Source organism: Heterocephalus glaber, unplaced genomic scaffold (genome assembly GCF_053883595.1).
Source record: "Heterocephalus glaber isolate CG9 unplaced genomic scaffold, H.glaber_assembly_v1.0 deba00000809, whole genome shotgun sequence".
NCBI classification, from domain to species: domain Eukaryota; kingdom Metazoa; phylum Chordata; class Mammalia; order Rodentia; family Bathyergidae; genus Heterocephalus; species Heterocephalus glaber.
This window is the reverse complement of record NW_028258163.1, coordinates 208,446-235,258: the sequence shown is the minus strand read 5'-3', so window position 1 is coordinate 235,258 and position 26,813 is coordinate 208,446. Positions and strand designations below refer to the sequence as shown.

General features: G+C 37.9%; 1 protein-coding gene and 1 pseudogene across 6 annotated transcripts in view; both read right to left on the bottom strand.

Annotated features, from left to right (window-relative positions):
- The window catches only part of Golm2 (golgi membrane protein 2), a 138,489-nt gene that overhangs the window by 74,381 nt on the left and 37,295 nt on the right, over positions 1-26,813 (bottom strand). The window lies entirely within an intron of this gene.
- The window catches only part of LOC110345171 (dolichyl-diphosphooligosaccharide--protein glycosyltransferase subunit MAGT1-like), a 63,485-nt pseudogene continuing 36,678 nt past the window's right edge, over positions 7-26,813 (bottom strand). The window contains exon 2 of the transcript XR_015449770.1: positions 7-26,813. The product of XR_015449770.1 is annotated as a dolichyl-diphosphooligosaccharide--protein glycosyltransferase subunit MAGT1-like (transcript).

Genomic DNA, 26,813 nt, shown 5'->3' with positions numbered 1-26,813 from the left:
TAAAGAATATGTAATATGTAATTTGCTCATATTTACTTTGTTGTTCATATTCACTTTGAGCTTGATCAAAAATTCAAAACAGCTGATTATTTATACCTTGCCTCTTTTAAAAAAGAATTAGAAGTTTATTCTAATTTTGTAATGTTTATTTTAAGTTTGCATGGAACTATACATTTTACTTGATACTGTTAAGTTTGAGTTGAACATCATGTAATGATGTTTTTGCAAATTCTTACCAGAAGGCCTCTTACTAATTCTATATTAAGCAAAAAATTAATTGCTTGAAACAATCTCAAAGTAATCAATGCTTATCAAGTTCAATTCAGGATTTAGCACCATGGTCACTGTCTTCTAAAGGTCAAGTACTGTAAAAAGAACAGTAAGAACTTAAAAGTGTACCAAACCAAGACTGAAATTAAGGCTTACCACTCAATCTAAAAATTTTAAAAGGCCTTGGATAAGCCAAGGGCTTGTATACTTCTGTGTCTCCATTCTTGCTTTAGACAAGCTTCACCTAATTGTAATAGGTAACTAAAATATCACTACAAATCAGGTCTTGTCTCCCACAGTGTAACTTCATTTTGAAAGGCACATGCAGATTTATAGTGAGCAGAAGTAGCAATATGAATGGCAAAATGACTGTGACAAACACTAATCCCAATTTTAAAACACACTTTTAAAAGTTTTGACTTTGAAATAATTATAGATTCACAGAAACTTGCAAAGGTAGCACAGACAGGACCCATGTACCCTTCACAGTTTCTCCCTAATGAGTACATCTTACATTACTACAGCATACTACTACATCAAATCAGGAAACTGACAGTGATACAACATGTATGTATAGTTATATGCCATTTTATCTTATGTGTAGAACTGTGTAACTACAGTCACGATCAAGACAAAGAACCTTTCCATCATCAAAAAGATCTTCCTTCTACTATCTTTTATAGTCACACATCCCCTTGTTCCCCCATCCAGTGCCACTGGAGGAAAGAGTATAAAACAATTTTTAAAATGGAAGAGCAATCTTGCTGGGTGGGGGTGGTGCACACCTGTAATCCCAGCTACTTGCAAGGCTGAGGCAGGAAGTTCCAAGTTTGAGGCAGCCTAGGCAGCTTAGTGATACTTTCTCTCAAAAACAGAGTAAAAAGTGGTAGGGATGTAGCTCACTAGCTCAGTGGTAGAGTGCTTTCCTGGAATGTGTGAGGCCTGGGTTCCATCCCCAGTACTGGAAAGAAAAAAGGGAAAGAAAAAAGAGCAGTCTAAAGGAATTAGTAGGCAAAGGAGCACCTAACACAGTACAATTACTACTGAAATTCAAAGTTGAAGGAAATGTTGTAGAAAGCAGTGTATCTGAGAAGGTGCACAGAAAAGACAGCATGAGACAGACATGAAGCTCCACCAAAGTGTGATCTGTCTAGAGTACAAGAGGGTAAGAACAGTAGGAAAGGACAGGGAAGATCATGAAGAGGCTTTCAGAACCAAGTAGTCTATTCTCTAATTGGCCAATGATTCAAATTTAAAATGAAAATGCATCCATAAACAAAAATCAGATGAAAGCAGAACCAGAATTGGTTGAAGCAACAGAAATCTAGGAGTTTTGTTTTCTTTTTCCCTTAGGGGCTTTGAAGAATAAAGTTTAAAATATAATGCTGATATCTGGTCATAAAAAGGAATGAAGTACTACACTAGTGCATGATACAACATGGATGTGCTTTGAAAACAGTATGGATGTGGAGTGCAGTAAGTCACAGAAGGATAAATACTGTATGATTCTACATACAAATAGGCAAATCTATAAAGACTGAAAGCAGATGAATAGAGCCAGGCCCTAGGGAAAGAGGAATGATAAGTGACTTTGGCTTTGAGTGCTGAGCATCAAACCAGGGCCTCATGCATAGTAAGCAAACACTCTACCACTGAGCTACACCCTGAGCCCTGAGGAGTGACTTGTTTTTATTTTGGGTCTTGCTGTGTAATCTAGGTTGGACTTGAACTTTCTTTATAGCCCACGCTGGCCTCAAATTGCAATCCTCCTGCCTCAGCCTCTTGAGTGCTGGCATAACAAGTGTACTGTACTATCATGCCCAGCAAAGGAGTAACTTCTTAATGGTCACAGGAACTCTTTTTTAGGGAGATGGAAATGTTCTGGAATTAGTAGTGATGACTGCACAACACTGTGAATATACTAAAAATAACTGAATTGTATACTTTAAAGGGGTGAGTTTTATGGTATATGAATTGCATCTCAATTTTTATATGAATCCTTGGGCCTTCACACTGGGCTACATCTCCAGCCATTTTAAATTTATTTATTTTTCTGGTACCAGGGATCGAACTCAGGACCTTGTGCTTGCGAGGCAGGTGCAGCACCACTGAGCTAAATTCCCCGCCCTTACATCTTAATTTTGAGACAATATATATATCTCTAAGTCCCTCAACTGCCCAGGCTGGGCTCAAACTTGTGATCCTTCTGCCTCAGCCTCCCAAAGTGCTGGGATTTCAGGTATGTGGGATCACACCTGGCTTAAATTTTTTTTAATGCAAAAAACCACTCCCAAAACATAAAAATGCTCAGTGTATATAGGGTCGCACAGGAAAATGGGGATAAAATAATGGACAAACACTATGTACTTAAGCAGTTTATTAATTAGGAGAGGCAGTCAAGTAAATAAGCAACTGTAAAACTAAATGGTATCATTGGGTTCTATAGACACAATAGGAGAACTTAGTAGAGGAAGCACTTCCATCCAGCCTTGAGGGAAAAAGCAAGGCTTCTAGAGATGGTGACAATGGCAAAAATGACTCCTGCAGGAAGAATAGTGTTTAGCCAGGTAGAAACAGGAAAAAGTGAGGAAGAACTTAGAAGTGAAAAACACTAAACATTCTAGGAAATACAAGCAGCATCACAAAGCTGGAACAGATGACTGGGGAAAATGGTAAGATATATGAATAGAAAGAGAGCTAAGGTCCAAATGAAGGGTCTTGTCAAAGAATGTGGATATATCCTATAGAATATGGTCAACATTTAGGGGACTTTTACCAAAGCACTGAAATCTAATTTGCAATTTGAAGTCTATACGGCTGAAGCATGAAGAGCAGACTAAAGGGGACAAGGCCAAAGGGAGGGAGACCAGGTCAGAGACCACAGTCACACTATATGGTAAGAGGAAATGTTGGTCTAAGCTAGAGGTAAGCGAACTGTGGCTTGTGAGCCTGTTTTTGTAGGTATGACAACATAAGGATGGCTTGTTAACATTTTTTATTTTAAAAAATTTTTTTATTTTTGTGGAACTGGGGATCAAGCTCGGGACCTTGCGCTTTCGAGGCAGGTACCGGAACCACTGAGCTAAATCCCTGGCCCATTGTTAACATTTTTTAAATGAGGGAAAAATCGAAAAGAAGATTTTGTGATATATGAATTATTTAAAATCAAATTTTAATGTATTTTACCAAATTTTAGTGTCTATAAAAAATAAAAATTTATGGGAAACCAGTCATACCATTTCATTTTCATATGGTATATGGGTGCTTTCCAATAACAGTGGCAGTGACAGAGATTATATGACCTGCAAAGCCTAAAAGTATTTATTATCCGGTTTTGTATGTAGAGAAAAAGTCTGCTGACTGCTGGTCTAAACTAATAAAATTAGGGCAGAGAGGTAAATATATGTGAGAGATATTAAAGGAGAAAAATGAATAGTCTTGCTGATTAATTAAATATGAAACAGGATTATAATTGATACAGATGAAGCATTTATGTTTAGATTTCTAAACAGGGATCCAAGATACAAAATAATACATTTCTTTACAATAGGATATCGAGGGAAAACTGCAGAGGAACCAGAAAAGACTGACACCAACAGTTGTGTGATCAGTGCACCACTCACAGCTGCTGTCTCTTAAGTTCCAATTAGCTTATATTCATATTCTTTCCTACTTCTTTTTTCAAGATCCAATTTCTTTTTGCATTTGTTGCTGCTCCGAAGAATATGTCCATCTTATACTCTTATTTTCAAGGAGTTTGCAGTCAGGCATGGTGGCACATGCCTGTAATCCCAGCACTTGGGAGGCTGAGGCAGGAGGACTGCCCAAGTACAAAGCCAGACTGGCTTACATAGGGAGTTCAAGGCCAGCCTAAACTACATAGTGAAACTCTGTCTCAACAAAACTGGGGGGGGCGTATTACTTGTTTTTCAATTCCATTTGTATAATGCCATGCCAGTGTCTTGGTACTCTATTTTAAACCTGCTTCTGAAATGGCTGGTGGGATGCTCTTCATAAATGAGAGGCTATGAATGGCCTCAGCTTCCCTGGACAGTCTCCTTTATGTTCTAATTTGATGGAATTTAATGGAGGAGGGAGAATTTAATCTGTAGACCTCCAACAACAACAACAACAACAACACACACACAGATAGGAGATAGAGAGTGGCTTAGACTAGCTGGCAAGAGAGGTGTGGCGGGATCCCAGCATTTACAGAGCTCCACCTCTCAGGACCCCGTAAGTAGAATTTCTCCCAAGTTCCCATGAGATGTGGATGACCTATAAGGACACAGATGCCACGAGGAGCCCACTATCATGTCCTTTACATGGAACTACTATTACAACAATGTCTGGGTTCAATACAAACTGAGAAGTGACAAAAGGGGTAGGGATAGTACAAGACTATTCTTGTTACAGCATTTCTGCTTGGAACATAAAAGGTGGAGTAAAATGCCTATGTTTAGGTCTTTGTGACTCTTTATCAAAAAGAATGCTTAGGAACTATGGTACTTAGTGTGGGCCCTGAAGAAGAGAAAGATACCCTGGACGACCGTGTTCTGAGACCCCCACTTGTCTCTCAGGGGGATCTTGGTCTTGCTGATCTATTTAGGGAAGATAACCATACTAGGAGGTCTCCTCAATCTCCTCCTTGAAATCCGCAGACCAATAGATCAAGTCCATCCCCTCTATTAGGGCCTAGTGCCGCAGAGGAACCCAGCGTTCCTCAGCTCCCTCAGCAGTCTCCTCAGCAGCCCTACGTCCCACTGGGTACACACAGATAGCTTTAAGCCCTGCAAGTCAAACCCAAAGTGGTGCTTCCCACTACTCTAATTTGCAACTTGTCCTGCCCCTAAGAGAAATCCCAATGGTGGGAGGAACTCAAGTGCAGGTCCCTTTTTCAGTTGCAGATGTCCAGCGATCCAAAAAATGACTTAGGCCAACTGTCAGAAGACCCTAGGTAAGTTTGCAGATTTGTTTCAAACTTTGACCCTTGCTTTTGACTTATCATGGTGAGATGTCCAATTCATCTTGGCCACTTGCTATACTTCAGAAAGAAGACAAAGAATCCTACAAGAAGCTAGAAACTTTGCAGATAAGCAATATGCTTTGTAAATGGGGAAAAAACCCCCCACTATAGAATGGCTATTCTCCTTTCAACAGAAGGAAACTGGGATTTTAATACTCATCATGGACTAAAAATGTCTAGTATGCTAGCTGCTCTTCTCAGGGGATAAAAAGATACATTAAAAGGTCTGTCAACTATGATAAAGTAAATGGGGGTCATACAGAATACAGAGGAAAGCCCAGCTGTCTTTTGTAATCAATTAACAGAAGCCTTTTGCAAGTATACTAATATAGAGTCATCTTCCAAGGAGAGAGAAGCCCTGGTGGGACATTATTTTATCTGTCAATCAGTCCCAGATATCTGGCGTAAGCTACAAAAACTTCAGAAGGGGCCACAGACAGGAATGGCCCAGTTACTGGGCACAACCTTTTCTGTGTTCAACAATTGGGACCCAGAGGAGGGACAAAAGAAAAAAGCTAAGATTATAGCCGTCACCACTGGTATTGGTTTAAAGCCACCCAGCCATCTCAGGAAAATCCCAGGGACAATCCAGGAAAAGGTTCCTACTTCAAGTGAAAAGGAACTGGACACAGGACACAAGACTGGATCAACCCTCCTCCTGGGCCCTGGTTCATATGTGAAGCAGCTAATGTGCCTGATTCATTGCATTAGAGGTTTGACTCTTCCTCTCCCACAGAAGGGCTACATCAGCCAGAGCCCTCATTTCTTGCTCTGATAACCAAAGAGGCCCAGGGGAACCTTCAGTGCCCCTGTCCAAGATATCACCATTCATCCTGGATAAGCTTAGATGTTATGGGTGAGCCAATTCAATCTTTTCATTCTGTTTTGATTTACTTCTTTAGAAAACCCTCCTCTGGATCTATAGCCATAGTTGAGGTTGAGAGGACCCCTAATCAGAGATTCTTAACCCCTCCTTCGCTAAGAAGTTAGCCACTCTTGTGAACAAGTGATCTCCTAGGCCTAGGCAAGCAGGCAGGCATCAGTGATATGCCCTTCCAAATCCCTGAGGAGGTGTGGCTCACTAATGGAAGTAGCTTTGTCTAAGAAGGACATCGAAAGGCAGGTTATACAGTTGTCAGCTCACAACAGGTCACTGAAGCTAAACCTCTTCCTCCAGGAACTTCTGCTTAAAAGGTGGAACAGATAGCTCTTACTCAGGCATTGATATTAGGAAAGGCAGAAGGTTAAAAATCTATAGACTACAAGGGCTGGGGATTTAGCTCAGTGGTTCCAGTGCCTGCCCCACAAGCGCAAGGTCCTGAGTTCGATCCCTGGTACCAAAAAAAAAAAAAAATCTATAGACTACAGATATGCTTTTCTGATGCTACATGCCCATGCAGCAATCTGGAAGGAAAGTGGCATACTAACAATCAATCATCTATATAAAAACAGGCAGGAAACTTTACAACTCATAAAGGCAGTCCATCTTCCCAAGCAGGTCACAGTCATGCATGGTAAAGGGAACCAAAGAGACATGTCTGAAGTCTCCTTGGGAAAGCAAAAGGCTGATAGGAGAAGCAAAAAGGGCAGTCTTATAGCCCCTTAAACTCTAGCCTTATATGTGGATGACATGTAAGGACCCAGATGCCATGAGGAGCCCACTATCATGTCCTTTACATGGTGGCTCACCCAGTGTCTTCCAGACTCAGGGTGTACTTTTACTTTTGCTTTTCTCTTTTCCTCTCTTGTTCGGCCCGAGTTTGCTCTGCAGAGCCAGTTTCTTCTTCAACCTCACTTTTCAAATACACAATGGCACCATTTTTGGTTTGTCTCATTCCATTTTTTTTGGTACTGGGGATCGAACTCAGGACCTTTCACTTGCAAGGCAGATGCAGTGCCACTAAGCTAAATCCCCGACCCTCAATTCTTTATTCAAGGTGAGAAAGACCTAGAATACATTTAATTGGTGAGCCATTTTTAAAAGAAGCTACCTGATAACAAAACCAAAAACCAAAACCAAACAAAAACAAAAAAACAAACAAAAAAGAAAACCAAAAACCCAGAAGGCATTAAAGGAAATACATGGGGAGTACTACTTTATTACTTTAATTTTCAATCTTTCTATAAATGGAAATGTGGATCCCAATGACTCATATAGAAAGTCCTCACATTTCAAAGGCTGGTCTAGAACAATGTACTTTAATTTGATACTAAAAAGAAATCATATAGCTTATCCTAATAAAAGCTTTTTCTTAATCCAAGCATAATAAATTTCTTTTCCACTCCATTCCTTTGCCATTAACAGTGAGTTTTCAGTTAACTTCTCACATATCCTTTATGGCAATTTGTTTTCCTGGTATCTCATGTTTTCTGTTTTTCCTGTCAATCTTTCCAGCAGTATTCTCACAAAAATATTACATCCAGTATTTAGTGTTAGCATCAGGCACCAGTTCTCATTTCTCCCACTTTGTATTAATACTGTTTTATTGTGCTAGTCATCTCACCTCCATATGCCTTCCAACAGAGGTGCTAGGAATTTGCTCGGTGATCTCACAGAGCCCAGGTGCCAGGCCATTAAATCCAGCAGTTAACTTCCTTCTTCAGCAATTTTATTATTTTGCTCACTTGAAAAAAAAATCTAGGTGACAACTGTTAAAATATTTGGTTATCCTTTGTTTTCTGTTTTTGAGACAGGATCTCACTATGTAGTTTGGGCTGGCCTTGAACTCACTACGTGGCCCAGACTGGTCACAAATTTGTTGGTGATCCTCTTGCCTCAGTCTCCTGCATCCTGGGATTACAGGCATGAGTCATGATGCCTGGGTTGCTCATCTTTCTGAGACTACAATATTACAGCCATTTGATCCTCCTTTTCTTCACAAAATACCCCATCTCAAAAATTCCTATCTAGTTCTTAAAACAGAATGATAAAGAATTCTTCAAACATTCATATTGCTTTTTAAAGAAAACTTGAATGTGTTTTTACTTATGTTCTCTTATAATCTTGCAAAATCTAAATATTGTGAAGCAATAACTTAATTTACCTTTAATCTTATATTTTCTACCATCTTGAATCTGTTTATAAAGACTTTTTCCATTTGGTTCTGAATTTTTAATATTTGTTCCAGTTTCTTCAATTTTTTTCCTTTTATGCTTTTCATTAATCATTTCTGCAAACAGATAAGTCTCTTTGAGCTTAACTTCTATAGCTTTAACCATTCCTCTGAGAGCCTTCCTTTCTTTTAATACCTCCATCATCCCATCACCTTCACAAGGAAGATTAATTTCTTCTGTATTCCTCTTCTTAGTTTTACTTTCCCTGTATCAAAACATTAATTTGTTTATCTTCTAAATGACCCTGCAAAAACTTCCTAGCTACTGAGAAACTAATTTGACTTCTTTCTGTTCTGTTTTGTTTTTTTGAGACAGGGTCTTGCTTTGTAGTTCTGGCTGGCATTGAACTCACTATATAGCTAAGGCTGGCCTCAAACTCACAGTGATTCTTGGGGCTGCGGATTTAGCTCAGTGGTTTCGCCGCCTGCTGCGCAAGCGCAAGGACCAGAGTTCAATCCCTGGTACCAAAAAAAACCCCCCAAAAAACACCTCACAGTGATTCTCCTGGCTCAACCTCCTGAGTGCTGGAATTACAGGCGTGTGCCACCAAGCCTGGCTTAATTTGACTTCTTACTACTACATGACTAAAAAAAAGAAATTATCTTTACTTTGCCACATATCCTCTCTCTGTTGAACTGGCGATATTACAGGAATATTTTTGTTTTTTAAAAAATATATTCCACACAGATAGATAATAGCACATGCAGTGTACTCATAAAAGGATTTTCATTATCTGGGTTCACTGGTCATTTTTTGGATTACTTTCGGCTATTTATTTAAAATATGCAATAAAGGGCCAGGGATTTAGCTCAGTGGTTCAACCACTTGCCTTGAAGGTGCAAGGTCCCAAGTTTGATCCCCGGTACTAAAAAGAAAACCCCCTAAAATATGTAATAAAGATACAAAATATTTTTTTTCTCTTTCAAATTTCTTTGCAGATAATAGGTGTAGATGGATGGATGGACGGATAGCCAGACAGATAAATTCATAAACACAGCCCATCAATAGTCATACAGACACCTAATTTACATCAATAGTCATACAGACACCAATTCACGTATCAAGATCCTTCAAATCCCCTTGATACAAAGCTGGGTATGGTGGCTTGCACCTGTAGTCTCATGCTTAGGAGCTGAGGCAGGAGGACCACTTAAGTGAGATCAAGACCAGTCTGGGTAACATAGCAAGATCTCATTACTAAAAACAAAACAAAACAAAACAAAACAAAACAAAAACTCTGCAATGCTTATAATCAGTCCTTTAAAAAAATCAATCACATAGTCTTATTTCTAGTAAGAATGGCACCTTGCTATAATTTTAAAAAAATCAATGGCTTTTCTACATCAATAATTCAATAGCTTTTCTATATAATAATGAACTAGCTGAGAAGAAACCAGGAAAAGAGAAATTGAAGACACTAGAACAGTAGTGGTGAACCTATGGGATGTGTGCCTCAGCAAGCATGCAGAGCCCTCTAGCCAAGTTCCCCCAGCAGCAGAGCATCAGATAACAGCACAGTGTTGGAACTTAGTGATAAATAAGTGGGTTTTAAGTTGCAGTTGGGGCACTCAGTCTTCAAAAGGTTCACCATCATTGTTAATAGAAAAAAACTTGAAGCCATAGGCACCTGAAGCCATAGGAATGGGCAAAGACTTCCTGGATACAACTCTAACAGCAAAGAAAACAACAGCAAGCATCAACAAATGGAACTACTGTAAATCAAACTGCAAAGTTTTTGCACATCAAGGGAAATAACCAAGAAAGGGATAAGGCAGCTTATAGAATGGGAGAAAATCTCTGCCAGCTACTCTTTTGACAAGAGGATTACTGTGTAGAATAAGGAACTCAACACACACACACACACACACACACACACACACACACACACACACACACACCCCAGATAACCTAGTCAATAAATGGGCAAATGAATAGAGAATTCTCCAAAGAAGCCATTAGGAAAATGTAAATCAAAATGACATTGAGATTCCATATCACCAGAGTCAGAGTGGCTATGACCAAGAATCAAAAAAAAAAAAAAAGATGCTGGTACACATGGGGGTATAGGAGGTAGAAATCCTTCTGCACTTCTTGTGGGAATGTAAATTAGTACAGTCATTATGGGAATCAGTATGGCATGGGAAGGGGACCAAGAGATGGAGGCAGTGGAGGGGTAGGGGACATAAAAAGAATTAAGATGTGTTATGTGCATATACCAACTCCCCATGAGGAATGTGATCATTATGTACCATAAACATGTGCTAACTTTAAAATGTAAAAAATAAAAGTTTTTAAAAATTAAAAATAGAACCATTCCACTCACTCCTTGGTATATAGCCCAAAGAACTTAAAGTCAGCACAGATACCTGCATACCTATGTTTGTTGCAGTACAATTCACAATAGCCAAGATATGAAACCAGCCTAGTTGCTTATCAACAGATGAATGGATAAAGAAAATGTGGTATATATACACAATTAAGTATGTACTACTCAAGCCATAAAGAACAATGGAATTATGTCATTTGCAGGAAAATGAATGGAACTGGATAGCATTATGCTAAGTGAAATAAGTCAGACTCAGAGAGACAGGTATTGCCTGTATCCCTTGATACTGTGTGGAACCTAAAAAAAAATCCTATGAAAGTAGAAGGGAGACTATCATTAAAGAAGAAGAAAATAAGCAGAGGAGTGTAAGGGACACTAATGGAGGCATGAAAAATAGTTATTTTATTAAGAGATCATGATGTTAACAAATTGACTGAGGTGAAAAAGTGCTTGCTACACTCCATTAAATGATACAAGAGGCTACAAAATAATATATATAGCACTGCCAATTTTTAATATTAAAAATTGCATGAATGTATAAAGACCTTAGGAAGCAGTCTAGAATGTACCAGTGTGCACATGATGATACAGGGGTATTTTCACTTATCTTGTTTTAATCCATCTCTGGGGGTGAGATGCTGACCACAATTTTTGGTTGTTTAAGTGTTTTTGACATGTGGTATTATAAAATGTTTTTAAACAGGAAATTATGAATTGCTACAAATATTTCCGGGGATGAATATATTAATTATGTCAAATAGTAATCATTTCATAACATACAAATATTTCAAAACATTATATACATTTTAGATGTATGTGATTTTGTCAATTACACTCAAAAAATTTACCACCTTAGCCACTTTTTAAAAAAAGATGTACCAGGTGGGGATTTAGCTCAGTGGTTTCGCTGGTACCTCGCAAGCACAAGGTCCCAAGTTCAATCCTCAGTACCAAAAAAAAAAACCAACAAAAAAAAGATGTACCACAAAGCTACAGCAATGAAGACAATGTGATACTGGCATGAAGACAGATAACTGTATCAATCAAACAAAACTGTGATTTCATAAGTGCTATTCTTTAGACCTAAAATGGTCCCCACAGGGCCGGGGATTTAGCTTGGTGGCAACGTGCCATCCTGAGTCCGATCCCTGGTACCAAAAAAAAGAGTCCCCATAGCCTCATGTATTTGGAAGATGATTGGCTTACGGGGCACCATAGCTGACTCCCTGTTAGATGGTGGAGTCTGGTGTAAAGAGGCGGATCTCAGGAAGTATCTCCTTCTTGCTTCCTGCCTCTCTGCTTCCAGCAGTCCCGAGGTGAGCAGCTTTTCCTCTGCTATGCATGCTGTCCTGCCTTGGAACCAGCAGACTGTGGACTGAAATGTGAGCTAAAAGAAGCCCCTCACCCATTAAGTTTCCAGTATTGGGTATTTTGTCTCAACAATGAAGAAAGTTATGGACATATATAATAGGAGCTCCTGACAAAAGAGAAAGACAAGACAAGAGAGGTGGCAAGAATGGCCTGCCAAACAGGAAAGGAAAGCTAAGCAAATGTGCTGTCAGTGTAAGCGAAACGTGTATGGAACGTGCTGCTGTCATGTGTTAAGACTGTTTTAGGTGTGACAATTGAAGCAAAGATTATTTGTGTGGTAGTTTTGTTTTTATTTGCACTGTAGTTCACATAGAAATTTATTTCTGCTGTTATTTTTAGATTTTGTAAGCAGGCATAGAACATATGCCTAAGAGGTCTCAGGAAGGACAGTTGACACATTTTAAAACATTGACATGGAAGCCAGGTGTAGTGGTACACACCTGCAATCCTAGCATGTGGGAGGCTGAAGCAGGAGGATTGCCATGAGTTTGAGGCCAGCCTGGGCTACCGTGAGTTCAAGGCCAGCCTGAACTACACAGTGAAACTCTGTTTCAAAAAAAATTTTTTTTTCACATGAAAAAGGAAAAAAGAGCAAGGATAATTGGTTTATTATACATGGACTCCAAATCCCAGAGAAATAAATATCACAGAAAGGGGCAGGCATGGTGAAATAAAGCCTAAGGCAATAATGGTGATAACCAGAGCAGATAAATGAGGGAATTCAAAAGAAATCTTGAATGATAATCACAATTGTACAAATATGGGTGACATGTAACTTTAGGAAGAATATGTTGTACAAAGAGCATGGGATTCAAAAAAGTCAGCAACATTTTCAAGAGTTAGGGTGTCAGACAGTATGCTAAACATTGGACACAGGGATAAATGAGCAACAGAGTTCCTATTCACATCGATTTGGATTTTTTTGTTTTGTTTTGTTTTAAAGAACAGCTTTGTTGAAGAATAAATGACTTGGAAAAAATTATATTTCAAGTATACAATTTGCTGTTTCTTTTAAAATGTTAATATGTAATGAAATGTTTAGAATAAACATAAACATTTTCAACAACTTTGCCTACAAGGTCCCGAGTTCGATCCCTGGTACAAAAAAAAAAAAAAAAGGGTTGGGGATATAGATGAATGGCAGAGCATTTGTCTAGCATGCACACAACCCTGAGCTTAATTTCCAGTACCACAAAAAGAAAAAAGAATAGCAACAACAAAAAATGAGCTAAGTTGCTAATCACAAACTTCTACAAATCTGGTTATATAATTTTCTCTAGCTATGCTTGAAATAAGCTTTATATAAAAGAGGATAATGATAAGCTAAAATGAAACAATGAACCACAGAATCTCAGCTTGACAGAGAAAAAAATAAAGAATGACTGGAGCCAGGCATCGTGGTGCATACCTGTGATCCCAGCACTTGAGCTGAGGCAGGAGGATCACTGTGAGTTCGAGGCCAGCCTGGGCTACATAGTGAGTTCGAGGCCAGCCTGGGCTACACAGTGAGTTCAGGGCCAGCCTGGGCTACATAGTGAGTTCAGGGCCAGCCTGGGCTACAAAGGGAGACCATACTTCAAAAAACAAAATCAAAAACAAAACAAAGAATGACTATGGCTGCTAGAAAGGAAGAAGTGAAGGATTAGCGGTCCAGATGAAGTAAAAGAATAAGTATAGAGTATTCACCAGTTTTAATATTTTTTTGATACATTCTCCTGAAAACATGCAAGTTTGAAGTTCACAACCTTTAAATTTCAAGAATCTGAAATCCATTGTTAGGTTCATATTAGACTACATTAGTAATCAAGGCTGTGGGCAGGTATTAGTGTTGGCAAATACAGATATTCCTTGTTTAATGTCCTATCTATGTAACAACTGCATGGACTTTTGACTGAGACGCGGTTTGGTCTTATGACCTGTCTTTTTTTTTTTTTGTATAGTTCTGTACATCTTGTTTATAGAACTCCAATGTCTCTTTTTAGTACAGTATACCTTGTTTATACAGTACTGTAATTTTTGCTGATTTTATTGTACAGTATAGCACTGTTGTTTTATGTTGTTATACTTTACTGCACGGAAGAATTATGCAAATGAAAGCAGTCTTCAAGTTGGAGTTTCCTTTGGCCATTTCTTTGTTCTAAATATTGTAATGTATATACTATATGTAATTCCTCATTTAGCAACCAATTCACTTAATGACCTAGTTGCAGGAATATAACTCAGTCATTAAATGAGGAATGTTTGTATTTCTAGTTCTCATCCCAGGTCTATGGAATGATTCGCCCTCCTCACTCCTGTGAAGGTAGGGGTGTGTGTGTGTGTGTGTGTGTGTGTGTGTGTGTGTTATCCTACACACATCTAGCACAGTTTAAAAAAATCTTTCAGACATCCTGTATAATTTTTCATGGGAAAATATGGATACTATGCTGTTAAATAAATCTCTAATTGGAGGCACTTTAGACACTGTAACATTTGTAGGCAGTAAATACTGGTTTTATCTTGGGAAAGGGTACCATTGAAGGAAGAAACGCCTGTTGAACTTTTTCCACTAATCTGTAAAATAATTTCCTCCTCTTCTTCAGTAAAGGTAAGAGATACTATGGGGCATCAGGCAATGGCATAAATTATAAAAATGGCTCATTGATAAGTAGAGTATATATAGTTATAAAGTGAATTTGTAGAATTTGGTCTGAAAAGTTTATTATATCCGTATTATTTAGTCATATGCCTTTTCAAGTTCCTTTCCAAAACTTTTTAGTTGATTTTTGGTGTCTTTTCCAGGTTTTTCTTAACATAGCATTAAATAATCAATATTGTACCTAGTGTGTCAGGTAAATAAAGGACTGTAATTATGTAGAGCTGCAAAGCATGGCGCTTTAATAGAGCAATCTTTTTTTAAAAATTAATTTTATTGGTACATTTTAGGTATACATTATAATGACGTTCATCATTGGAGATTTGTACCTTACATAATATATCTTGATTCTTATTTTTCCCCATTCCCCTGCCCTCCCTTCAACTCCTCTACCCCTATTTACAGAGACTGTTTCCATTTTTTTCATTTTCTCATGTTAATTCCATTCCCTTCTTTCCTTTCCCCTACCTCTTCCACTTCCCCTTTGCTCCTTTCCTTCCTATTTCACATTATCTATTATACCTTTTAGTCCTTATTTACACTTTCAGTTTCTCACACCAGAGAAACTATTTGGTATTTACACGTGTATCCTGTTTATTTCACTTAAGAGTATGGCCTCAATGTGCATCCATTTAGCTATAAATGTCTCTAATTTCTCATTCTTTATGGCTTAGTACTCCATTTTATAAAATAAAAACACATTTTCTTTATCCAGTCTTCAGTTGATGGGCACATGGGCTGTTTCCAGGCTTTAGCTATTACAAACTGTGCCGGTATGAACATGGGTGCACATATATCACTGTGGTATGATTCTTTTAATTCTTTTGGGAAGATACCCAGCAGGGAAATGGCTGGGTCAAATGGAACCTTTAATCGTAGTTCTCTGAGGTATCTCCATACTGATTTCCACAGTGATTGCACCAGTCTGCACTCCCACCAACAGTGGAGAAGGGGTCCTTTTTCCTCACAGCCCCACCAGCATTTGTTATTAGTTGATTTCATGATAGCAGCCATTCTTCCTGGGATGAGTTAGAATCCAAAAAAGAGCAATCTTGAAGGTCAGATAGCCTGGGTTTAAATTCTGAATCTATCACTGACTGGCTGTTATTTTGGACACATTGCTTAGCTTTTTTGTGCTTCACTTTCATTATCTATAAAGAATTCTATCAACTCATAGGTTGTTAAAAGGATTACATTTAAGATAAGTAAAATATCTGCAACACTGGCTAGTATATAGTACGTGCTTGATAAATATTATCTATCCTTAGTTATTGTTATGTAAAAGGGAAGAATGTTGTTTATGTCTAGATATCCCATATGAGCCTCATGTGATCATAGGTGGGACTTTTTGAGAGGTGACTGGATTATGGGGGCATTATAGCTGACTGTCTGTTAAGAGGTTGGAAGAGGTGGATCATTGTGGACAAGACCTGAGTCTGCTCCCTTTCTGGCTACTTCCTTCTTTTCTCTCTGCTTTCTGTACATCATGCAGCTCTCATCTACCAATGATAATTCTGTCTAAAGCCAGCCAACTATGCAGGGACTGAAACTTTAAAAATATAATATATCCATATCTATATTGATACAGGTATAGGAAAAAAACCTTACCTCCTTTAAGTTGTGGGTATTGCATATTTTGTCCTGGTAACAAGGAAAGAGACTAAGATTTCTGGTGCAAGAGAAGTAGGGTTACTGCTGTGATACTACCTGACCAAGTGACTCAAACTTTTGGAACTGGTTTATGGGAGCAGTTTGGAAAGGTTTGGGAGAAGATGGTTAGATAAGCCCCAGAATATTGTAAGACAAGTTTGATAAACTATTCTAGTCAGAGCTCAGAAGACCATAATGTTGATGGAAATACAGACTGTAACAACCAGGTTCAGGAGGTTTCAGTTGAGAAGACTCCATTGGCAGTTGGACCCCAGGCCATGTGTATTATGCTCTGGCAAAAAAAAAAAAGTGTCTATGTTTTGCTCATTTCTTGAGTCTTTGCACAAGAGTTATGTTAAGACAGTGGACCAATCTAGTGGAAGAAATTTCAAGGGAGCCCAACATTCAGGCTGTAGCATGGGTATTGTTGTGGGCTTTTACCCAGTTCTACCTTGAGAATCAAAAGCAAATGGCACAGCTGAGTGAGTTTGAAAGCTGTGAATTTCACCTGAAAGAAAGCTACTGTAATGTTAGGGCCTAGACAGCCTGGTTTCTAAAAAGATCAGTATTTTTTTTTAAAGCCAAGTACTTTACATTGGGACAACACGAAGGATGCCTTGAGGACATGGGAAGAATCTGAAGAACTTATTTTTAGAAAAGAGCCCAGGCCACCCTGTTTTAGAAAGGTCATCTAGGAAATTGGCTTCCTGGGATTCCATCCACAGTGCTCAGCATCCAGGTACTCAGAGGCCCCTGCAGCCATGATAAGAAAGGGCCTACATAATGCTGGAGCCAGTGGTAGATTTTAGCATCATTCCCATGGTGCTGATTTTAAAGTCATGAAGAATGCAAGAGTTCTGCGGTCAGGAAGGCTTCCACCCAGATTTCAGAAGTCCTGGGAGGCTAGGCAGTGTGCACCAGAGAGGGCAATGCATGAAGCTGTGAGAACAAAGCCAGAAATAAAGTGTACATTTCAGGAAGCTGAAGAAGCCAAGAACATGATTATCCAAGGAAAGCCACAAGGAATGAGCAAAGTCAGCATGACAGAGAAGCCATGAGGGCTACAACCACCAGCACTGCCGTAAGGATGGGGCCATCCAAGCTCTTTGGGGTTCTCATCTTGCCAAAACTTGCCCTGGGTGCTGGACATGGAGTTAAGGAATTTAATGTTTGCCCTTCTGAGTTTTGGTCTGGCTCTGATCCCTATTCCTCTTTTTTGGAATGGGAATGTTTACCCTTTGCCTTTGTATGTTAGCAGTGTTTAACTTTCTTTGCTTTGAGTATCAGCAGACTTTGGGGTTGGACTTTTCAGCAATGCTAACACTGTTAAGACTGGCAATCCACAGAAATGGACTAAATATATTTTGCATAAAGAGATGCACATGAGTCTTCTGGGGTCCAGGAGCAGAATGTTATGGTTTATATCTAGATCTCCCCTGAAAGTCCCATGTGATCACAGGTAGGGTTTTTGGGAGATGATTGGATTTGGGGGGTATTATAGCTGACTTGCTGTTAAGAGATGAGGTCTGGTTAGAAGAGGTGGGTCACTGTGGGCATGACACAGAAGAGTGTATCTCTCTTTCTGGCTTATTCTTTCACTTCTCTCTGCTTCTTGTCTGCCATGCCATGAGCAGCTCTCCTCTGCCATAGTGCTTTCACCTGGCACCAGTCGACCATGCAAGAACTGAAACTTCTAAAACATGAACCAGAATAAACCTTTCCTTCTTTAAATTATGGATGTTGAGTATTTTGTCCCAGAGATGAGGAAAATGACTAAGACAAATGTATTTATTGTTCCCAACACAGCATTGTAGCCTCTGAAATTTAACCTTATTGGCTAAAACAAGATAGGGAATCTCACAAAATTTTCCAGGGTATGATTTTATCCCAAGTTACTTTGTAAAAGTTTGAAGTATATCTAACCATTAAAGACTATATGGTACAATCTTATGATTTACCACACACATGTATGTGAAACAGTCACCTCAAACTAACATTACCTCCATTGGTTCCAACTTTGTGCGTGTGTGTGTGTGTGTGTGTGTGTGTGTGTATGTGTCTGTATGTAGTGAGAACATGTAAAATCTACCCTCTTAGCAAATTTCAAGTATACAGTATTAATCAAGGTCATATTGCTACACATTATACCTCTAGATCATAATCACATTGCATAATTAACACTTTGTACCACCTGAGCAACATGTCCACACTCACCCTGACCCACCAACCCCGATAATCATCCTTTGGATATATACCCTGAAAAAGGAATGCTGGATCATAAGACAGACACCCATACTGTTTTCCATAGTGGCTATAACAATTTACAATCCCATGCATAGTGTACAAGAGTTCCCCTTCTTCACATGCTTGTCAACATGTTATTTTTCATCTTTCCGGTAAATAATCACTGACATTGGTATATCTCACTATGTTTTGTTTTTGTTTTGTGGTACTGGGGGTTGAATACACAGCCTTTGTGTTGAGCTACATCTCCAACCCTTTATTATTTTGAGACAGGGTCTTGCTAACTTGCCTGGTCTGGACTCAAACTTGTGATGCACTTACCTTAGCCTTCCAGAGCCCTGAGATTACAGGCGTATGCCACAATATTCAGCTTTCATTGTAATTACATGATTTGCATTTCCTTGATGATTAGTGATGTTGAACATCTTTTCATATGTCTATTGGTCATTTGTATGTGTTCTTTCAAGAAATGTCTATTCAGATCCTGTAGGTTTTGGGGTTTTTTTGGTACCAGGGATCAAACTCTGGACCTTCTGCTTGTGAAGCAGGTGGTGGAACCACTGAGCTAAATCCCCGGCCCCGTCTATTCAGATCCTTCACTCGTTTTTAAAATAGGTGAGTTTGCTATTGAATTGTACAAGTTCCTATGTATTCTGGATATTAACCTCTTGTTAGATATGTTTTGCAAATATTTTCTCCCATTACGTAGGCTGCCTTTTTTACTGTGTTGATTGTTTCCTTGACAGCCCAGATGCTCTTCTGTTTTATATAATCTCATTTGTCTTTTTTTGTTTTTGTTGCTTATGCTTCTGGGATCACATCCAAAAAAGAATCACTGCTAACACCAATGAAATTAAGGTTTCTCTTGTATTTTCTTCTAGTAGTTTTACAGTTTCAGGTTGTAAATTTAAGTTTGATCAACTTGAAATTGATTGTTGTATACAGGAGGATGTAACAGTTAAATTTCATTCTTCTACATGTAGATATCCAGTTTTCCCAATACTGTTTATAGAAGATACTATTCTTTGCTCATTTTGTGTTCCTGTCAAAGATCAGCTGATGACATATAGGTGGGTATACTTCTGGGTTCTTTATTCTGTTCTATTGGCCTGTATGTCTGTGTTTATGCCAGTACCATACTATTTTGATTATTGTAATTTTGTAATAAGTTTTGAAGTTAAGAAGTGTAAATCCTCCAGTTTTGTACTTTTTCCAGATCTCTTTGGCCATTCTAGGTCTTTTTTGTGATTCCAATTGAATTTTAGGATTTTTTTTCTATTTCTTAATGCCATTTGGGCTTTTGATAGGGTTTGCACTGAATCTGTAAATCATATTGGATAGTAAGGATCTTTTAACAATATTGATTCTTTCAATGCATAAATATAGGTTATCCTTCTATTTACCTGAGTCTTCTTTAATTTCCTTCTCAAAGGATTTAAAATTTTCAGTGTACAAAGGTTTTCATCTCTTTGGTTATATTTACGCCTAAGTATCGTATTATTTTAGTTGTTATCGTGAGTGGGATTGTTTTCCTAATTTTCTCTTCCAAAAGTTCTTTGTGATTAGAAGTATAAATGATTTGTATCCTGCAATTTCACTGAATTAGTTTATTAGTGCTAAAAGATTTTTTAGTTGATACCCAGTTCCTATTTCACACCACTGAGCTAACTATAAGTATGTTTTTGATTATTTTCTCCTATACACATCCACTGAAGCTTCAATTTTAGCCCAATACTCAGATAATGATTTTCCCATGGTTGTCATCTTCAAGAGTGTCATCTGGGGAACCAAAATGGTGAAGTAGCAATCAGCAGCAAAATTCACACTCTCAGAGCCAGAATCCAGATGCCTGGAAAATAACTTGACAAAGAGGAAAAAGCAAAACAAAATTGGATCTCTAGGAACCAGGAAGGAACTGACAGAAAAATCAGAAGTTACAGAGAAGTGGGAGAAATGGGCCACAATGCAGTGAAAATATCAAAGCAATTTTGAAGCTTACTCTGATACCCAGGAAGGGGAACCTGTCTCCACAGACACTGGGTAAGACCCTAGGTTGAGCACTTCAGGGAGAAACAACAGATTTGGCCAGCACCACTAGCCCCAAGCAAAGCGCATGGCTAACATAAACTACAAAAATAGCATGAGGTTTTACTCCAAAGTAACTCCTCCCACCCACCAAACAACAATTGGAGAAGAAGCCCAGTGAAGCTCCTGCCATATTGCCAGATAATGTTTTATCAGGTGCTATTTTGTTGATAATTTAAGACTGAAACTCAACAGCTAAAAACCAACTCAAGAGTATTGCCAGGTGTGGTCCCAAAAGCTGGAAATCCCAGCTCTCAGGAAGCTGAGGCAGGAGGATCACTGTGAGTGATGCATTCCCACATTTATAGCAGCACAATTCATAATAGGTAAATCTTGGAAGAGGCCTATATGCCCATCAATAGATGAATGAATAAAAAAGTGTGGAATTTATACACAGTGGAGTAATACTCTGCCATAAAGAAAGATAAACAAATCATTTATAGAAAAATGGATGCATCCTGAGACTATAATGCTTAGTGAAATAAATAAGACACACAAGCTTAAATATTATATGGTTTCTCTTATATGAGAAACACAAAATACAAATAAAGTGCAAAGTAAAAGACAGATAATAAGAAGCAAGAAGATAGATCTTTTTGCAAATGAGGAGAACCAAGAGATGGAGTGAGGGGAAAGGGAGAGGAGGGGAAGGTAATGAAAAAAATAAGATGTTTGGCTGGGGATTTAGCTCAGTGGTTCCGCTGCCTGCCTTGCAAGCGCAAGGCCCCGAGTTTGATCCCTGGTACAAAAAAAAAAAGATGTATTGTGTACATATACCTGCTCCCCATGAGGAATTTGATCATTATGTACTAGAAACATGTACTAATAAAAAATAAAAATTGAGAAAAAAGCATCATCTGTATACTGAACTTTTTCTAGATAATTCATAAAATAATAAATATGAGCAAATCTAATCTGTTTCCCACTGCTTATAATTTTTTACCTAAAAAAATATTCGTGGTATAGTGGAAAACCTACTTATTAGAAACTAAAAGTCTATTAGTCATGAGACCAGAGGCAAATAACTCTTAGAAGGTTTACTTTTCTCATCTATAAAATTGGAATTACAAGCCCTATATACCTTATAGTACTATATAGTTATGAAAGGTAACCAAACTTTCAAGGCCATACTTCTCTATTCTTATTACCACTATATTAAATTTAGGCCCATAGTTCTTGCCTAAACTTCTGTAGTAATTTATTCCCTAAGTGACTTTGACTTCATTTCTGTACAATCATCCTCCATCCACACACATACATAATTATCTTTTCAAAATAAGTTTTATTATATCCTTCTTCACCTTGAGAGTGAAATACAGCATTTAAAGCTGTTAAACATCTAAGTCTAGATAGTCCAGAAATAAACTATCAAATATATGATCAACTGGTTTTCTATAAGATGCCAGTGTGGAAGGCTGGGCCAGCTACATAGCTACATAGAAAAAAATGAAGTTAAGACTTTTATATCATACCATATAGAAAATAAATTCAAATGGAGCAAAGACCTAAATACAAGATGCAACCTGTAAACTCTTAGAAGAAAACATAAGAGAAATATTCATAACCTTGGATTTGATAATGGTTTCTTAAATTTGACATCAAAGGCACAGGCAACTAAAGAAAAAAATGAAGCTGAGAACAGTGATGCATGCCTCTAATTCCAGCTACTTGGCAATTGGAGGCAAAAGGATCAAAACTTCAAGGCCTGCCTGAGAAACTTAGCAAGAACTTGGGGATGTAGCTCAATGGCAGAATGCTTACCCTAGCACAAGGCCCAGTATTTGATCCTTATCACCACAAAAGAAAAAAAGTTACATACAGAATATAAGTCAGTAATTCCACTCTTAGGTAAACATCCAAAAGAATTGAAGCCTGTGACTCAGATACTTGCACTTCAACATTCACAGAATCTTTACTTACCTAACCAAAAGGTGGAAACAACTCAAGTGTCCAACTAATGAATGGACAAACAAAATGCACCATATACATTGGAACATTATCCAGCTGTAAGGAGGAATGAAGTTCTACTGTATGATGCAACAGGGATGAACTCTAAAAACATTACGTCAAGTAAAATAAGCCAGACACAAAAAGGACAAATACTGTATGATTCACTTATCTGAAGTATCTAGAATAAATACATTCATGGAAAAAAAAAAGGAGTAGTATAGAGGTTGCCAGGTGCTGGAGGGAGGGAGAATGGAAAGTTATTGATTAGGAGGTAGAAATTTTGTTTAGGATGGTAAAAATTTTCTAGAAATAGATAATTTCCATAGGAAAAGTACCAAGAATACTGAATCTTACGTTGCTTGCCCTAGTATCTAGCACACAGTATCAACTTTCTCAAACAAATGACTTATACATATAATAAGCTGAAACACCACAAAGTAATCCATTAATAAAATGCCTTATTTTATTCTATCCTTTATGGATTTCTTTTTTTTTTTTTAGGGTTGTAAAAGTTTTGATACAATCAAAAAAGCAAATATCCAGACATTCGGTTATCTTTGCCATTATAATGTATCATTTGAATAGAATCTTAAAAATGCATATTTTAAAGTATTTCTAGTAATTTAAACAATTACTAGAAAATTAAGAGTCTACTTAAGACATTTCAGATAAAGGCTAATTTCAAAATTTCTAAAAAGGTAACATTATTTTAACTGTAGTAAATCTGCTCTCCACAGATTGTAGCCAGAATGCTACCTGTCTTATTACAGAAGAGGCATGTGCTCTTAAAGAGAAACAAAACAAATATAAAAAACTGTCACTCTTTCAATGACCATAGCAAATTTTCAGGAGCTATACAGACTATATGGTAGGAGGATTCCTCTGGACCATTGGTACAAATCAGGGCATCTTCATACAAGCCTTTTAAGAATCACATCATAAATTTATTTCACATGAGACAAGTTCAAGAACAGCAGGTAATGAATCCAGTACCATCCAATTTGCAGAGGAGTGATTAATAAAAAGTGCCTCCATAAAGAGTAAAAGATCAATTGTACCTGTCTACCCACCAAAACTACTAACAAACATAGGAACAAAAACCTACACTATTTCTTCTGAGGCAATTATACTGTAAGAAGTAGTTTAGCTAATTAGCTCATAACTAGGGAGCTAGCAAGGGATAGATCCTAAAATGGAGATGGGTTGGTCAGCTTTATAAGGAAAGCAGTATAAGCACAGGTAGGCATATGATAAACAAATATGGGAAAGTGACCACTGTAACTGACATCCTTCTCATTTTTACTTTGTTTTCCCTGATTACGTGGTAAGATTTCTAACTGGTCAAAGAATATAGTGATCAGTGCAGGGCCACTGCATGCTCTGTCTCCCCCCAGGCCATGTTTAGTGTGGACAGTCCATACCCAAATTCTATGGGCTAAGCCCACTGTTAACATGATATGGCCAGAGATCCGGCCAATAGAAATGAAAGATCCTACTCAAGGAGCACACTTAACCTTTTCTGGGCCCCATCCCAACCACAGGGAGCTGTCTCTCTTATACTTTAAATAAATACTCCAATGTCCATGATTTCATTCTGTGACTCTGTGAGACACCAACCCAGTTTGGATGGTAACAGTATTAATCTCCTTCCATGAGTCTTTATTATATGAAACTTCTATACCACATAGGAAGGTTATTAGATGGAAAACAGTAGGAGGCAGTTACAATATTCTAAGTACAATACCTGCACTTCTAAGATTTCTTAAAATTTTTTTTCCACAACTACAATTCTCATAGTTTCACAATAGTGGTAGTTTAGGCTACTCTTCAGTTAGATTTAACGATAACCATGAAAACATTCCTCACAGAACTTTGGCTAGCACATATGGTTATTTCCACTGTCAAGAAACAAAGGACAAAATTCAACAAAACCTTTTTAAAGTTTTACTGTGTCTCTACTTATATGTGAGATGGAGGTGGGGGTCCTCACTGTGCTGCCCAGGCTGGCCTCGATCCTTTTCTGGGTATGGTGGTCCATGCATGTAATCCCAGCAAGGTTGAAGCAGCAGGATGACAGTTCAAAGTCACCTGGGTACTCAGCAAGTTTACATCCAGCCTTGACTACACAGCAAGACTCTGACCCCAAAAATCAAACCACACCACAAGCAAAACAAACAGAACTCCTCTTATTTCAGCCCCCTCCACCCCAGTAGCTGGGACAAGGGCATACCACTGCATTGGCTTTGTTTCTCTGCTTAACAGGAGACAATAAGGGCTAAAATAATAATAAAAACAGAACAGGTTTAAAGAAACAATTTCTATACACAGGTAACAACTCAATATTTCATGATTTTCTTTTCCTATTCTAAGTGAGTTCTTTTCCTAAACACAAATGAGTCTGTTTTTCTATCAGACAAAAAGTAAATAAATGAGTTTGTAACTTTCAGAAACACTTTAGACAATTTATAAGTTACACTGATTTTTTAGCATTAAGCTATGTTATTACTGGAAATAGGCCACTTTGGGCCAGGCATTTAGCTCAGTGGTTCCACTGCCTGCTGTGCAAGCACAAGGACCCAAATTTGATCCCCAGTACAAAAAAAAAAGCCACTTTGAAAGAAAACTAAGAGATAGGATGAACCTGAAATTTTTCTAAATAAAAGGTTTAGATTTTTGTTTGCTTGTTTGTTTGTTTTTGAGAGTCAGGGTCTCACTATGCAGTTCAGGCTGGACTTGAGCCCAGGCTGGCCTGGAACCTGAAGTGATCTGCCTGCCTCAGCCTCCCAAGTGCTGGATTACAGGTGTCCACCACATGTGACCTTTAGATTTAAAAAAAAAATCTACAGCTATGAAGGAGCATACAGATAGTACTATATTTCAGTAGTAAAGATCCAGGAACAAGATTGACTCTTTCTAAAGTCTAGAACTGTATTCTGAAAGAGTGATACTGCAGTTTCAGAAGACCATACAGCACATAAAATTTCTCAGTCCAAAAGGAAAAAATTGTAAAATATATACCTCCATGAAAAAGACAGAAAAGCTAAAAGTGGATTCTTGATGTAGGTATCTGTAGCATGGCTATGACCTGGTCAGAACTTAATTCTCCACCACTGAAAAAGAATATAAAATCAGATAATCAAAGTTTACTTAAAATAGTAGTGAGCTTGTTCTAATTAAAATGAAGTAGTAGTTTTAAATTTTTATAATGTAATTAATTCTAAAAAATTAAATGTTCTATTAAATTCAGTGGGAAGGAAAGTTTAAGAGGAATTTCTAAACGCTTTCTGATTTTGACAAGAAATTGCTTAAAGGACTACACATCTTCTGTGGTCAAATGATTGTCTATTTAAATCACTTGAAAAGAAGAGGAAAATCAAAATATACAAATTCCATTCTTCTTTTCAAATATGCACTGATTTCTTGATTTTCAATTTCCTTTACCAAAGTCTATATATCTCTGGAGTCCTTTTTTTTTTTTTGGTACTGGGGATTGAACTTGGGTCCTCATGCTTTCCAGGCAGGCAGTGGAACCACTGAGCTAAATCCCCGGCCCTCTGGAGTCCTTTTTAACTCATCAGAAAGCTATATGGATATTTAGATCTGAAAATAGCATCCAACTGAAGAATAATACAAGTCTAATACCACCCACACACACATTATCTTTCACTTTCCAATATCCATGTCAGGTAGCAGCTTCACATAAAAGCATCATCTCTAATGTAACTCCATCACTGAACAGAAGAACAATGTGTGTCAGTTACAAGTTGACTGCTTCCATGGATATATTCACATATCATGAAAGGAGGTATTTACGAGCACATGGTGGTCTTCATGTGGTCCCACATTTGACCAGATATCACAGCAAGAACAAAACACAGAGTTGCAAAAGCCCATCCAGTTTTATTAAAGATAATTTCCATATTGCTTATTTGCAGACACACAAGTCCGTCAATAGCCACCAAAAGCAATCCCAACATAAGAGGACCAGCATAATTTGGAGGTGTAATTACTATAATATTGACATCAGTTCTATCTGTGATCCACCAGGCACCTACAACTCTTATGTATCATCTTGCCTGGGTTTCCTTTTTGCAGAAAGGTTGATGAAAGTTTAAGTTGAATTCATGTTTAGCATTGGAGGG